Below are 16,199 nucleotides of genomic sequence, written 5' to 3' on the forward strand. Positions count from 1 at the left end.
ATTACAGTATTGAGTTACTCCCCAAAAAGTAACTAGTTGCTTTACTTAGTTACTTTATATGGTAAGCAATGCGTTACGTTACTTTGAGTTACTTTTTTGCGTTAAAGGTCTTTCTTGCAATTAACAACACATTTTATAACCCCTATATACCTTTAAGAAACACATCAAATAATAATAATTTAGGATAATATCATCTGATGAAATCCACATGCTATACATACAGAGTAATGAAAGTTTAAAGCAATGTGTTTGATGCTTTTGTACTTTTTGTCTTATTAGTGAAGTAAAATGAATAATTAACAATAATGAGAATATTTTGAGCGAAATGTAAGGTCCTCATCTTGGTTCCTGTTTGTTTCTGCAGGGAGAAAATTCTCTCATTGATTGCGGCATTCAACATTTTTAATTTAGCAATTAATTTTTTTAAGTTAATTATTAAAGTTAAAAAAATTTAACTCGTATTACTTAATATTTAAAGTAATATGTTACTTTACTCGTTACTTAGAAAAGTTATATTACGTAACTTGTGTTGTTTGTAATGCGTTACCCCAACACTGCTGACAATATTTAAACAATCACAGCAACAACAAAAACTCAACAGAAGTAGCTATGTATGTACAGTATATTCTAAATAAGAGATCCTGGAAACTGTACTCTTCACATGTTTGAAGCTTTTAACCATGATCATCTTTTACATTTGCTGATAAGCAACAGTCTTTTTTTTTGCTTTTACACAATATTTTTAAAACACTTCAACCAAACCTTTTTTTTAAGTTACATTTACTTAAGTAAATGTTTAATTAAATTGTACTTTAGAGTACATTTAAAGATGTGTACTTTTACTCAAGTACATTTTAGAGGAAAAAACATTACTTTTACTCTGCTACATTTGGCTGCATTTGGGATTTTTTTTGTATGTTTTTAAATGAAATGCTCCTAAAAGGAGCCAAATTAGGTTAAAGGGATAGTTCACTCAAAAATGTAAGTAATAAAAGTGATTCCAAAACTGATTCCAAACCTTTATGTCTTTTTTTTTCTTATGTTCAACACAAAGGAAGATATTTTGAAGAATGCTGAAAGCTGGTAACCATTTACAGTACTTCAATGGTTACAGGTTTTCAGCATTCTTCAAAAGATTCTTTTGTGTTTAACTGATGAAAGAAACTTGTAAAGTTTTTTTAAAAAGTATGGAGCGAGGAAATGATGACAGAATTTTCATTTTTAGATGGACTATCCCTTTAAACTGTAAAATTCTGTAAAACTGTTCAAAAACAAATCCAAATAAATATGATAATATTTAGTCTCTGTTGCTCTCTTTTACCTTGTTTAAATGCAAATGTGGACAATTTTGCGACATAATGTAGAAAAGACTATCGCAAATGACTGGTTTATGGGATGTTTATGTGGCCATCATACATGAAGGAGGTATGTAAAAGCTATGCCAAATAGTTTGAAATAATGGGTTTTCACTTATCACATTTAAAGTAACTAGACTGAAAACATTCTTGCCACCTTTAATATTTTAGTTGAATCAAATTATTTTTTTCTAGTCATCTCAACTTACATCAATCTAACTAAAATTCATTAATTCATTTTCTTTTCAGCTTAGTCCCTTTATTAATCTGGGGCGCCATAGCGGAATGAACCGCCGTTTATTTAGCACATGTTTTACGCAGTGGATGCCCTTCCAGCTGCAACTCATCACTGGGAAACATTCACACACACTCATTTATACACATTCACTACTGACAATTTAGCTTACCAATTCACCTATTCTGCATGTCTTCTTGCTGTGAGGCGAACTTGCAACACACTGCGCCACTGTGCAGCCCAAACTAACAAAAATATTAAGTTAAACTTTGTAATAGTTGAAACCTGATTAACTTAATAAGTTTAAGCAACATGAAAATATCTGTTGTCTTGACTTTTGTCATATATATATATATATTTATATATTACATTTTTAAGCTGAATCAAATAACCTTGTGAGTCCATTTAACTTATATTATGTTATACTGACTAAAAACAGCTTGCGTAACTTATAAAATTAAGTTAGAACACGATTAACTTAGACTAATTGATCATATAATTTTTTACAGTGTAGCAGCTACTTGAGTAGTTTTTTATCTTATACCTTTTTACTCTTACTCAAGTATCTTTTAAGAATGCTACTTATACTTTTACTTGAGTACATATTTCCTTAAGTACACTCTCCCCGCCTGTGCGTTTAAGACATACTGTTGTTAATTTAAACAAATGTCTTAGACTGATTATATTTCAGTAAGTTGGAACCTATTTGAATTTTTTGGCACAATATCTTTCCGTCAATGAGACCTATTCTTTGACTGACCTAAGACTGAATTTTAGAATGAATAGAACATTTCACTACAAGAGACATTGCATGTTTTTAGTTTCTGCTGTAATGATTAAATATCTGTGAATTGTGTTCTTGTATCCCCCAGTGAGGCTCGAGGGAGGTGAGTTGACTTAATGGCAGTGTCTGGTAGGAAATTTCCATCCAGGGGGATGAAGTCTGGTCTGCTGATCACCGAACTACTGGCCTCCATGGTGGAGCTCCCTAGATTGCTGCTCTGCCACTGGAATGTAAATTTCAAGTGACGACTGCAAAGTCTCAACGCCACTTTAAAAAGTCTCCTCAAAACAGCTTTGCGTAGAAGGATGTAGACCCACGGATCGAGAATCTGGTTCCATGTCGCCATACGTACAACCAGCAGCATATGAGTGTATGATGTCTGATCCTCACCGCGATCCTGCAGGCTGAAGATGATGGCTGTTATCTGGGGAACAAATCATATAAAGGCATGAATTATTGTGAAGGTATGAGGTATTGTATAGGGGATATATTATATTATATTATATAATTATATTATTATTTATATTATATTATATTATATTATTTATTCATTCATTCATTCATTCATTCATTCATTTTCTTTTGGCTTAGTCCCTTTATTAATCTGGGGTCGCCACAGCGGAATGAACCGTCAACTTATCCAGCAAATGTTTTATGCAGCGGATGCCCTTCCAGCTGCAACCCATCAATTTTAGCCTACCCAATTCCCCTGTACCGCATGTCTTTGGACTGTGGGGGAAACCGGAGCACCCGGAGGAAACCCACGCGAACGCAGGAGAACATGCAAACTCCACACAGAAATGCCAACTGACCCAGCCGAAAAGAAAATGAATGAAGGAATATTATATTAATCATTCATTCATTTTTTTTTGGCTTAGTCCCTTTATTAATCCGGGGTCGCCACAGCGGAATGAACCGCCAACTTATCCAGCACATGTTTTACGCAGTGGATGCCCTTCCAGCCACAACCCATCTCTGGGAAACACCCATACACACTCATTCACACTCATACACTACGGACAATTTAGCCAACCCAATTCACCTATACCACATGTCTTTGGACTGTGGGGGAAACCGGAGCACCAGGAGGAAACCCACGCGATTGCAGGGAGAACATGCAAACTCCACACAGAATATGCCAACTGACCCCGCCAAGGCTCGAACCAGTTACCTTCTTGCGTAAGGCGACAGCGCTACCTACTGCGCCACTGCGTCGCCCTATATTTTATTATATTATTATATTATATATATTATATTATATATTATATTATATTATATTATATTATATTATATTATATTATTCATTTTCTTGTCGGATTAGTCCCTTTATTAATCCGGAGTCGCCACAGCAGAATGAACCGCCAACTCATCCAGCATTTGTTTTACGCAGCGGATGCCCTTCCAGCCGCAACCCATCACTGGGAAACACATACACACTCAATCACACGCACATACACTACGGAAAATTTTAGCCTACCCAATTCACCTGTACCGCATGTCTTTGGGCTGTGGGGTAAACCGGAGCACCCGGATGAAACCCACGCGAATGCAGGGAAAACATGCAAACTCCACTCAGAAACGCCAACTGACCAGCGAGAGCATTCAAACTCCACACAGAAATGCCAAAGAAAATGAATGAATGAATATTATATTACATTATATTACATTATATTATATTATATATATTATATATATTATATTATATATATTATATTATATTATTTTATTATATTATATTTTATTATATTATATTACATTATATTATATTTTATTCTATTTTATTTTATTATACAGTATTACATCTTTGAATAAATTCAGTATCTCAAACATTATCTGGCCAACTGCAGTTGCCATGGCAAATCAATCAGTATCTTCCCCTATAAATGTGGTTGCATGTTCTGAACTAGGCCAGGGTGAACGCAATTTATACACAAAAATATCAAACTAATCAATTAGTAAGTAATTGAACATTCATATCTTTTAAAATTAATTATTGAGATATTTTTCTACACTGTAAATCCTAACATCAGAAAAAAAACTCTTTAAATCTTTAACTTTGACTGAGGTGAATCCAGAAAATAAGAACATTTTCTCTTTTTTAATTTAATTGCAATAAAATACTGTAAATGACATTATTTTCTCATTTTAGTAATTCTACCAGTCGGTGTGCGAAATAAGAAGCGCCTCCTTACCAAAATTGGTCCCCAGCACACACAGGAGACCAGCATGATTGCCAAAAGCTGACAGACCATCTCCGAATGGTGTGATGCCTTACGACTATGGCGATGATTATTCGGTCAAGTTGTACCCTACTCCGCAGGAGAGTGAGAAAAGTCATAGTATTGCACAATAGTGAGACGAGGAGAGCCAGCAAACCCAGAGCAGAGAATAATATGGGCAGAAGCATATCCATCCAGTCCCGTGGGCCCTGCAGGCGGAAGAAGCACCAGCTCCTTGAGCGCTGCACCTGGTACGAACGCTGGAATAGGACAGGCAGGAGGGCCACCAGCAGACCCAGGAGCCAGGTGACACCCAGCAGCCTCTTCACATGATGGGACCCCAGTGCTGTGGTGTGGAAAAGGGGACGGGTCACTCCGATGCATCGCTCCACGCCATCAGCAGCGGACACCACACCCCAGCAGCAGAGGAGTCAAGCCGAAAAAAGCCATGCAAACTCCAAAGAAGTCGCACAGAGACTTGTGATTTCAAATGTTCCCATTCTTTCTGGACACGTAAACGTAGAGAGCCAGAGAGCCATTGATCAGGTGTCCCAAAAAGTCGGTGACCACCAGACCGCTAGCAAAAAGGAGGAAGGCGGCTTTAGACTTGTATCGGAACCTGTGGTAGGCTTTGATCAGGATGAAGAGGGCCAGCGTGTTGGAAACGATGCCCACTGTCATTGAGATGCCAGTCGAGGTCACAGACACTTCTCTTTTGGGACAGCTCCCGTTACACACATTGCTTGACATCAAACATCCAGCTGATCTGTTATGAGACATGTTCGGTACTGCAAAAATTACAAATAAAATAAAATACATTTAAAAACTTCAGGTCAAATTCAGTTTTGTGTATTTTTTTGTATGTATGAGTCTCCATTTTACTAGTAGTTTTGTTCATTCTGCACTGGTCTTTGAGTTACTACACATTACAAAATAACCAAACATGAGTAAAAGACACAGTTGGTATAAGGCAAGAACCATCATAACCAGTGGTGGAAAGAGTACTGAAAAATCACACCTAAGTAAGTGTACCATTACTTGCCTAAAAATGTAGTGCAAGTAGAGTATCTATTGTAAATATTACTCAAAGTATGAGTAAAAAGTAGCTCTTTTAAAAGTACTCAAGACTAATGAGTATTATGCTGTAAAAAGCTGATGCATTTACATGTAATTTGTGGATGTGTGTAAACATAACATTCTGTAGTGCATTTAGTTATTGCCCAGCAGGCACACAACATTATAAGACGTTAATATTAGGTTAGATTTAGGTCGTGATATCAGGTGACCAAAATTCAATGTCTACCAGTGTCTAAGGATAAAGTTATTTTGATGTCCAATAACGACATCAAATGACGTTAATATTTGGTTAATTTTAGGTTGTTAGAAAGTGAACAAAATCCAACATTGAGCCAACATCTATTGATGTCAAATACTGGTATTATTCATCAGGTATGGCAACCAAAATCCAACATCTGATAGACGTCATAATGGTAACGTCCACAAAATGTCCAGCTGTAACATCGTTAGATGTTGATAATTGGTTGATTTAGGTTGGATGATGGACATTGACGTCAGCCTGACGTTAAGTTCTGACATCAACATGATTTTAATTTCCAAACAAAATGCAATGTCCACACAGCGTTGGGGTACAATGTCAATCTAACGTCATGTTGACGTTTTGTGCCTGCTGGGTGTTTAAGGCCATTTCGATCATCATACAGTAAACATTCCTAATCTGCTTATCACTGACATGCATCTAAACAGTCTCTTGGTCATTGTGTGTGAAGATTTTGACATCTTCTTGGACACTTTTAATGCTTCCAAACAGTTTGCTGCAATTTTAAATTGCCCATGTCTTTGACAGGAGTCACAGGACTGATTTTTCTAATCCCCAGAGACAAGAAAAAAATTAAATAGTGACTGCAGGTTGAAGGAAAGAAGTGTAGTAAAAAAAAAACAAAAAAGATGAGAAACAATAATAAATATAAAAGAATAATAAAGAATTTGCTTTCCAAAAATATATTTGAATATGTTTACACTTAAATGTGTGGCAACATAAATGTACAATAATGATCTTTATCTCTCTCTCTCTTTATCTCTCTCTCTATCATCTATCAGATAGATAGATAGATAGATAGATAGATAGTAGATAGATAGATAGATAGATAGATAGATAGATAGATAGATAGATAGATAGATAGATAGATAGATAGATAGATAGATAGATAGATAGAATATATACTAAGGGGTTGGACAATGAAACTGAAACTCTGGCCAATTAGTGTTGGAGGTTTCATGGCTAAATTTGACCAGCCTGCTAGCCAATCTTCATGATTGGTTGCACATTTCACCAGTAAGAGCGGAGCGTGAAGGTTTAAAGCTGCGGTCACACTGGGCTTTTCTCCCATAGACTTCCATTCATACGCATGCATCAGACCAAAAACGCAAGGTCATGTATCAAGCTTTTTTAAATTTCTAATCATCTTGTTTCAAGCTACGGTCACACTAGAGTTTGAGCTTGCGAAATTCTGTCGTATGTCACTGCAAAAAGGGGCGGGATAAAACAAGATGATTTGGTCACTCAAGCCAATGCCAAATGTCAGTTTCAATGCTGCCAGCAATGAAAATCTTGGCCTGCATTTTTCTCAGATGAGTCCATCTTCAATGTCTTTCCCATATCCAGGAGAGTTATGGTGTGGAGAAACTCCAAAGAAGCATACAGTACCACCCAGACTGTTGCATGCTTCGATTGAAGAATGTGGGTAGATCAGTGATGGTTGGGGGCTGCAATATCATAGCATTACCTACTTGTGCTAGATGGGTGCATCACTGCCAAGGACCACCAAACCATTCTGCAGGACCATGCACCTAATTGTTCTAACAGTGTATGCTGAATGCAGTGCAGTGCATCAGGATGATAATGCACAAAACTCACAGCAAGACTGCTGACAAAGAGGTTTAATGAAAATGAAAGTAAAGTTGAACATCTCCCATGGCTTGCACAGTCACCAGATCTAAATATTACTGAGCCACTTTGGGCTGTTTTATAAGAGCGAGTCAGGAAACATTTTCCTCCACCAGCATCACGTATTGACATGGCCACAATTCTGTAAGAATGATTCGAAAATCCCTCTGACTACTGTGCAGGACTGGATTTGTCATTCCCAAGATGAAATGATGCTTTATTGGCTGCAAAAGGAGGCCCTACACCACACTAATGAATTATTGTGGTCTAAAACCAGGCATTCAGTTTCATTTTCAAACCGCTCGTTATATAATTGTTGCAAACTATTTATTTGTGTTAAATTTAAACAAACAAAATTACATTTAGTAATGTCCAACTAATTAGCTTGTTCAAATTCAGCCCAAATAAATAGTTTATAACCACTTAAATTATTTTAGTAAATGCAAGGAATCATCTTTGAATTTTTTTTCAGTGTATCTAGTAGAAGTCAAAATTATTATGTTGCCCCCGTGTGAAATTTAAATAGTTTTTTTTAATAGTTCTCATGTGCTGTTTAATGGAGATATTTTTTAATAACTAATTTCTCTTGGCTTTGCCATAATGTCAGTACATAATAGTTAACTACATGTTTTGGAATTACTAGTATTCAGTTTAAAATATAATTTAAAGGTTTAACTAAGAAGTTACTGTATAATAGTGTTTTTTTTTTTTCTTTAGCTAAACTGGGGGGTGGGGGGTACAAATCTTAGAGATAGAATTTTCAATTTTGACTGAACTATCATGATTTGCTCACTCGTTTCACAAACTTGCTCGAGTTTCTTTACTTTGTTGACCACAAGATCAGTTATTTTGGTGAATAACATAGAGAGAGAGAGAGAGAGAGAGAGAGAGAGAGAGAGAGAGAGAGAGAGAGAGAATTACTGTAAGATTAATATTCATTGTTTTGTCAACGTTGCGTTGTAATGTAGGCTACAGGTTTACAGTCAACCATTATTCAGAAATGAAATGGTCTGCTTAAACAATGCAATAATAAAATTAATAAACAGCATTAGACTATTCTAAAGCTTTCCAGAAACTTAAAAAACTTTTTTTTTACTTTCTGGAACTGAAGTGAAACCTTCAGATAACCAAAATTAACAGTTCAGGGATCGGATTTATATATAAAAAATATCTTGTGATTTCAACGAACGAATTTACAGTCAAATCATCTACAAATTACAGCCATTAACAACATTTCCCGCCAGATTTACTTACCGACACCGTAATTAATCTGATGAGTCTAAAAGTCCAGGTTCATCCGCTCCTATAGTTTGATTTACAGAGAACTGAGAAATCCACCAACACTGAAATCCACCACCACTGACTGCTGCACTGCTGAATATCAGTGATGCGCGCGCTCGGAAATCACCACAACAAACTGGCATAGCTGCTGGAGATATGGTTTGTTCACCATTTCTTCAACATAACAGTATGTTGTGTGCCTTTTTTGTGATTCTTTAATAAGTAATTTTGTCTGATTACAGACTCCATCACTCTAACAGATTAGTAGGCTATCATAATGCGAAATCTTACAGGGACATTTTAATGAAGTTAGACCATTTCCCCCCTCAAATCTGTTTCAGCATTAATAATTCAAATTTCATTGTTCAATTCTCCAACATGTCTCCATGCCTTAATCACTGAGTTACAGACAAGTGATTTCCGATTATATTTGCATTTACAATGAAACATAAGTTAAATAACATGTAACAGACATTAATACATTTGTTAGTAATCATAACTAATTGATTTTGAAATATTTGGTAACGCTTTACAAAATAGTATATGAATAATGATGTACATTAATATGTAAACTTAACATTACTTCATAATAAATTTATAATGAGTTAGGTGCTAATCATGAACTAACTTTACAACAATCACAGGAGTTCATGTGTAAATAAATCTTAATAACTTGTTAGTACATGTTGTTGATTAATGTATAAATTAACATTTAAGTTTAAGCTAAATGTAACCAACATGAACTCGTGAGCTAATGTATTTTCTCATGACTTTACTTGGAGGGGCATATCATCATTAACTCATCCTTCTTGAACTCCTGTGTTTAAACTGTTCATGTTGATAGAACACTTTTCTATTGTTATTCAGCGTAAACAAACTATTTGGACGTCTATAAGGAGTTCATGAGTAGTTAAGAATGGGTTAATGATGATGTGCCCCTTCAAGTAAAGTCATGACATATTATATATTAACAGCTCATGACATGATGGTTAAATTAAACAAAGTAATATGGTAATTAATACATCAACAAACAATCATGTACTAACAAGTAATTATATTAGCTATTATTCACACATGAACTCATGTGACTGTTGTAGTTAAAGTCAGTTCATGATTAGCGTATACATTACCTTATCATTAGTTCATAATAAAATTATGTTTAGTTTAGGTATTATCACATAGTTATTCATGTACTGTTAATAGAAAATGTTTCAAAATATTTTAACAATATTAAGATTTTATAATATATAGTTTTTTTTTCATGCTCATTGTTTTTAGTCAATGTGTAGTATCTAAAACTGAAACATAAAAGTGCAGTAATGCAAATACTGTTTGTTTAGGGTACAAGAGGGGGTATTGTAGTTTAAGTACCAATTCTCACTAATACTAACTCCTGGCTGAAAACCTGCTATTGAAATATTGACTGTTTATTTGTACTTATAAGTAAAGCACAATCACATTCTTTACCTAATACCTAAGCCATGGTGCATAATTTGTAAATGAATAATTTCCAGAAAAAATAACTATCAAATAAAAGCCGTTGTGACCAACGCCAACCACACATTTTCAGTTTCCAATATGAAAATGCATCTAGTTTTGGATTCACACTAAACATGGAATTTATTCACATACCTATAAGTAATTTACACACAAATCAATGCAAACATACTGTTGCAAGCAGAGGGCAGTTATCACCACTGGCACGAATGATGCGCACATGAGGGAAAAACATCCCATGGGTAATACAGAGCAAGTAATGCAGTGTAATAGAATATAATGCTGAATAGTCTTGACAGCTTAACATATCATCTAAATGAACCCACAGAACCTTGCTCACTGTTTTTCACTCGCACCCATTCTCACACACACATGCACATAGTCTCCAGGCACAAGTTAATGCCAAATTGAATAAAACAAATAACGAAAAAGCAAAACAAGAAAATCTGATATTTTTTGGAATAGGATCTGGCTCAAATTAAGCACTGACCTAAACCCAACTATTACCATACTAACTATTAATGCGCAAATTAATGGTTTGTTGCGGTACCTGAATCTTACCTTGTACTTGTATCGTAAAATAAAGTATGACCCTTTTTATTAATTCTTCAATTAAAATTGAGATAGAGATTGGTTTGGTTGCTTTGTTTCTAAATTCCATGAATAAATGTTCAAGTACACTGTTAACATTTTCTTGTAGAATCAGCAGTTTGCCAGTAAATTACTGTAAATCAATTACAGCAAGACTACTGCATTTACAGCACAATTTAATTTGTTGTAGTATACTTACAGTACTGTATACTTTACTATAAAATATACAGTCATTTTCAAAATGCAACTTTAAAAATATAGCAACATACTGCATAACTGTCCTACAGTAAAATACAGTTCATATACAGTTAAATGCAGTGTAATATACAAAAATCATTAACAGTGTAATATTTTAGTTTAGGTCAAAATTCACGCATACTGAATCCATTCAACTGTTATGAAAGTATTTTTAACAAACACAAAGTCTGTGAGATAATTTAATTATCTTCTGAATTCCTCTATTTGAATTTACAAACAAGGAAACTTTTATGAATGTTTGGACTATTGTCTTTTAAATGTGTACTTTGAACCATGTATTTGCTACACACAAATGAAATCATGAGGCAGACCATGTGAATATTGCATTCCAAGTTTAAAGATCACAGAATTTGTTTCTCCACTGTGAATAAATCAACATCCAGTATGTGATTTGATGACCGTGACTTTTAGTAGTACTTTTGCAGACATTTGTTCTATCTTTCTATCACTTGTTGTATTATGTTTTTGCTCTATCTTCTAAAAAATGTCAGCATTTTGGTGTGTGTATACTGTCTGTGTGTGTGTGTGGGTGTGTGTGTGGTGGTGTGTGTGTGTGTGTGTGTGTATATATATATATACTTATATAATTTTTTTTTAAATATACTTTGAAAAAATGTAAAAAATTATTATAAATACACTTAAATATATTTATTTTGTTTTCAATAAATATCACAATTTGTTTATTATATTATTATATTATTATTATTATTATAAACAAATAACAGAAATCAATCCTAAATGTAACTGAAAACAATGTAAAGACACAACTATTATTCTAAGACCTCTGCATGAATATTAATTATGACAGTTCTATAGAATGCAAAAAAATATAGGTTTTATAAAATTATCTGTTGTCTTAGACCGACTCATGGCCAAGAATTAGTGTTATGAAGTCTTAGTGACCTCCCTGACTCATATTCCTCCTTTCTGCTTTATAGCCATGCTTAGTCAAAGTAACATCATCATATAATATAAACTTTAGTTTTGTCGACTCGAATGTTCACTCATATCGGCATGCATGTAAACAACCGGGATCAGGAGCAGCGCATGTGAGGGCACGGGAAGGCTTTCTGTGCACAAGCATCAATTTGTTTTCACCGGCGTTGTTTTGGTTGCACATAGAGAATAACAAACTTGTGCGTGCAAAAGATGCCAAATGTGTAAAGTCCCTAACGTCTTTATTCTGGGATAACCACTCTAAATTAGTACACTTGCGTAAAGTGAATATTATCTCAAAGCTTACTGGGGCTTTTTTTTTTTTTTGCACCATCTTCCCATGCCGCCCCAAGAAAGATGCCGCCCTGGTGATCGCCCATGTTGCCCATGCCTAAATCCACCACTGCATGTTATACATAACTTCTTTAATTCAGTGACTAAATGTTGGAGTTGATGATTTTAACAGAATTAGCTTCCTGGCTAGGAGAGAAAACAAAAAAAGCAATAAAAACAGAGATTTGCCTAGGTAAAGATATTAGTTTTTGACAAAAATGTGCTGTGTTTGCAATGGTTTATTCTTAATGACAGGAGATTTTGGTTAATATTTTGAGGCAAAAAATAAAACACACAATAAAGACAAAATGTCTACAGCCTTCTTTGCTCATATCCACCAAGGGTACTAATAAAAGTGGAGGGCACTGAACAATCTGTCATTAGTTTTCATATGTTCGTTCTCACCTCTGCGTGGCTGGCTGTGAATGCTGATGGCCTGGGTCTGGTACTGTCCATCTGCCGTCTGCACGCAAATGAGATGAGAGTCGGCCTGCTCATTAAAGCAGGGCGCCTAGAGCCAGCACTCTCTCATTAGACTTATTCAGAGCCTTCAGCAGCTAAAACACCAGCAGAGAAACATCCAAGAGCCTCGTTAGCTTGAGAAATGAAGGAATTACTCCTTTACCTCAGGTCTGCTAATTTGTTGAACTTACTGTAATGATAATCCTTCTGATATTCCAGGCGCATTCAACAAAAATATCATGCATTACAGTCTACTTTGATACCATGGTCTCGAATAAATTTATGGATCTACCATTTATTCAATTGTAACAACACTTGTGGGTTTATTCAATTATGAGTTCCATTTCCGCTTTGAGGAGCTACTATTTAAAAGTACTGAAACAAAATCACTTCAAATAACAAGTTGCACTACCAATATATCCATAAACATATTGAAAACTGAATGAGAGGTCCATTTGGCTTTGTTCTTTAGTTTTGAGCTGTTATGAAAATAACTTTATGCTTGGCATTTGGCATGACATAATATCACAAGCATATCTGTGGCCAAATGCTCTTTATGAGTTTTGTTTCCTCCAGATTATTTTCACTTTGTATTCTTTACAGCACAGTATATTCAATATACGTATATTATATTGCTGCGGAAAGACTCGTCTTGAGCTTATGGGGTTATTCATGGTCTGCTGAAAGTACTTTGGAGTCATAATTTTTTTTTAAAGATTTGACGGATGGACTGTGAAGAGAATATCTAACGCTTCCTCCCCTCATTGTACAGTTTTGAAAATATGCCATTGATTGTTTACAGTTTAATGGAAGTTCTTTGATTCACACATAGCATCATGCAGCATATGAAAAAGGTGGATATGTTAGTGGTACCTCTGGATGACGTGTTTTAGGTATTCTTATACAGGTGCTTCTGGCCTCTAAATCAACCACAAGCCCAGGAACTGTCGGCAATGTGTAACGGTAAAAACGGAAATCCTACAAGAGTCAATATATAATGGAAATCAATTAAAAGGGACCAAAAGAACTAAACAGGAAGCAGTACAACAGGATAGAGTGAATAAAATGAGTCTTACCACTAAGAGTCTCATTATGCTGTTGTTAACCAGGTCCAAATAGAGGCTCTCTGAAGCGCACACTGAACAAGGGACAGGGGTAGACTACAGGACAGAAAAAAAAAACTAATTCAGTGTGGTTCTAGGGTTAGGGTTAGTCATTCAAATAAAGCACATAGCAATGATATAAGAGTTATATGATGATTCAAATGATTTAAGATCAGGGATGGCCAAACTCAGTCCTGGAGGGCCAGTGTCTTGAAGAGTTTTAATTAAACCCTAATTAAACACACCTGCCTGTCGCTGGTCCTAGTGACCTTGAAGACACTGATTAGCATGTTCAGCTGTGTTTGATTAGTGTTGGAGCAAAACTCTGCAAAACACTGGCCCTCCAGGACCAAGTTTGCCCATCTCTGTTTAAGATCATTGAGATTAAGGTTTTTTACTATTGCAAGGTTTGGCATTGGCATGATGTTTTTGACGGAAGTAACTTTCTTGTAATTTCTTAACAGAGCTCCTCACCTCTACAGGGGGTCACACACCAGATGCGGCGCATCGCAAGCACGCAGCACCATGCGTTTTAGAATTCTAAACATAGATTTCTATCAGGGTACGCACACTGGCACTGCAAGTTGGCAGCTGTCTGCAACACCCAGCGGCGACTCAGGACACTGTTTATATTTCTGCCGCACTACAGAGCGCCATCTGAATAATTTTATTTTAAAATAGCATGCAATGTGCGCGTCTGGTGTGCAATACTTCCAACTGTCCTGTGCGCGCTATGCCGCGGTGCTGAGTGGCACATCTGGTGTGTGACGCCCTTTAAGGGTATACCCTCCCACCCTGTGAATGAAGCTAATTTTGGCCACTTGTATTCAAGGTTTTGTGCTTTCGGACATGGTCCAAAACCTCAAGACCATGTGTGAGATTGGGAATGCAGATTAAACTCAATCAATGATTGAACTCAACTCCTTTCCTTACCACAACAGACTGGTACATTGACCACATTGCTGCTGCACCAATGAGATGTGTCGATCTCATGCTCCATCCTTCCTTCACTCATGAACAAAACCCAAGATACTTGAGATCCTTCACCTAGGACAAGGACTCTCTTTCAACCTGGAGATGGCCTCAGACTTGAGGTGCAGGTTCTCATACCTACCACTTCATGTTCAACGGCAAACTGTACCTGTGGGCGCTGAAGGTACAGGTTGAATGAAGCCAACAGGACATCATCACTTGCAAACTACATGTCCCTAAACCAGACCAGAGTCTAGAAATTCTGTGCATAAAGATAATGAACAGAACAGGTGACAAAAGCTAGCTCTGAAAGACTTCCAACATACACCACGAACAAGTCTGACTTATTGCTGGCAATGCAACCCAATATCCTGCTCTGGTCACACAGGTCTTAACATAGTTCTCCAAACCCCTATACTCCTAGAGAACCTTCCATGGCCTACCCGAACTCTGCGACTGATCAAGCTGCAGCACTTTGGGCCTGTCAGTATCCATCATCTGCTTCAGAGATCCTACAAGCTAACCAGATCTGGTAGGACTCCTTCTTCAGCTTGATAGCATCCCTTACTTCTGGTGTCCACCACCGGGTTTGTGGGTTACAGCTACAACCCCTTCAACTGCGTCTACAATGGAGTCAAAGAACAAGGACCATTCGGTCTCATGTCTCCAGCTTTCCTCAGGATCTGATCAAAGTTCTTCCAAAGGTGAGAGCTGAAAATCTCTGAGTTATGGTTCAGCCAGACATTCCCAGCAGAACCCTTACAATATGTTTGGGCCTGCAAGATCAGACCAGGTTCCTCTGCCAGTGGATCCAACTCACAGATGGTGGTCAGTTGACCAATCTGCCCTCTCTTTATCCAAGCACTAGGCATGGGCCGGTATCAGATTCTGATGGTATGATAACCATGGATAAAAATATCACAGTATCATGGTATTATGATTACTGCTCTAAAATATATCTTTTTAATGTCTGGGTAAAAAACAAAAACTTTTTTCCCCTTTGAAAACAATATATTTTATATTTTGAAAGATTTTAAATATTTTGGAGCAGTAAACATGTCAGGCTAAATAATTCAAATGAATCATTGACTTCTATTGTCTTCATTAGTTTCAAAAACACTGATTTGTTTACAATTTAAAATGGCATCTTTGGATTTTTTCTGCTGGAGATACTGTTGTCCTAAAAAACAACAAAAATGTCAATTAAA

The 16,199-nt window shown here is 36.1% G+C and overlaps 1 pseudogene; it reads right to left on the bottom strand.

Moving 5' to 3' along the window:
- Positions 1-2,426: 2,426 nt before the first annotated feature.
- LOC130236918 (prostaglandin F2-alpha receptor-like) lies at positions 2,427-5,373 on the bottom strand (annotated as a pseudogene).
- Between the last annotated feature and the right edge of the window lie 10,826 nt (positions 5,374-16,199).

The sequence above is a fragment of the Danio aesculapii genome, chromosome 11, assembly GCF_903798145.1.
Source record: "Danio aesculapii chromosome 11, fDanAes4.1, whole genome shotgun sequence".
Taxonomy (NCBI): domain Eukaryota; kingdom Metazoa; phylum Chordata; class Actinopteri; order Cypriniformes; family Danionidae; genus Danio; species Danio aesculapii.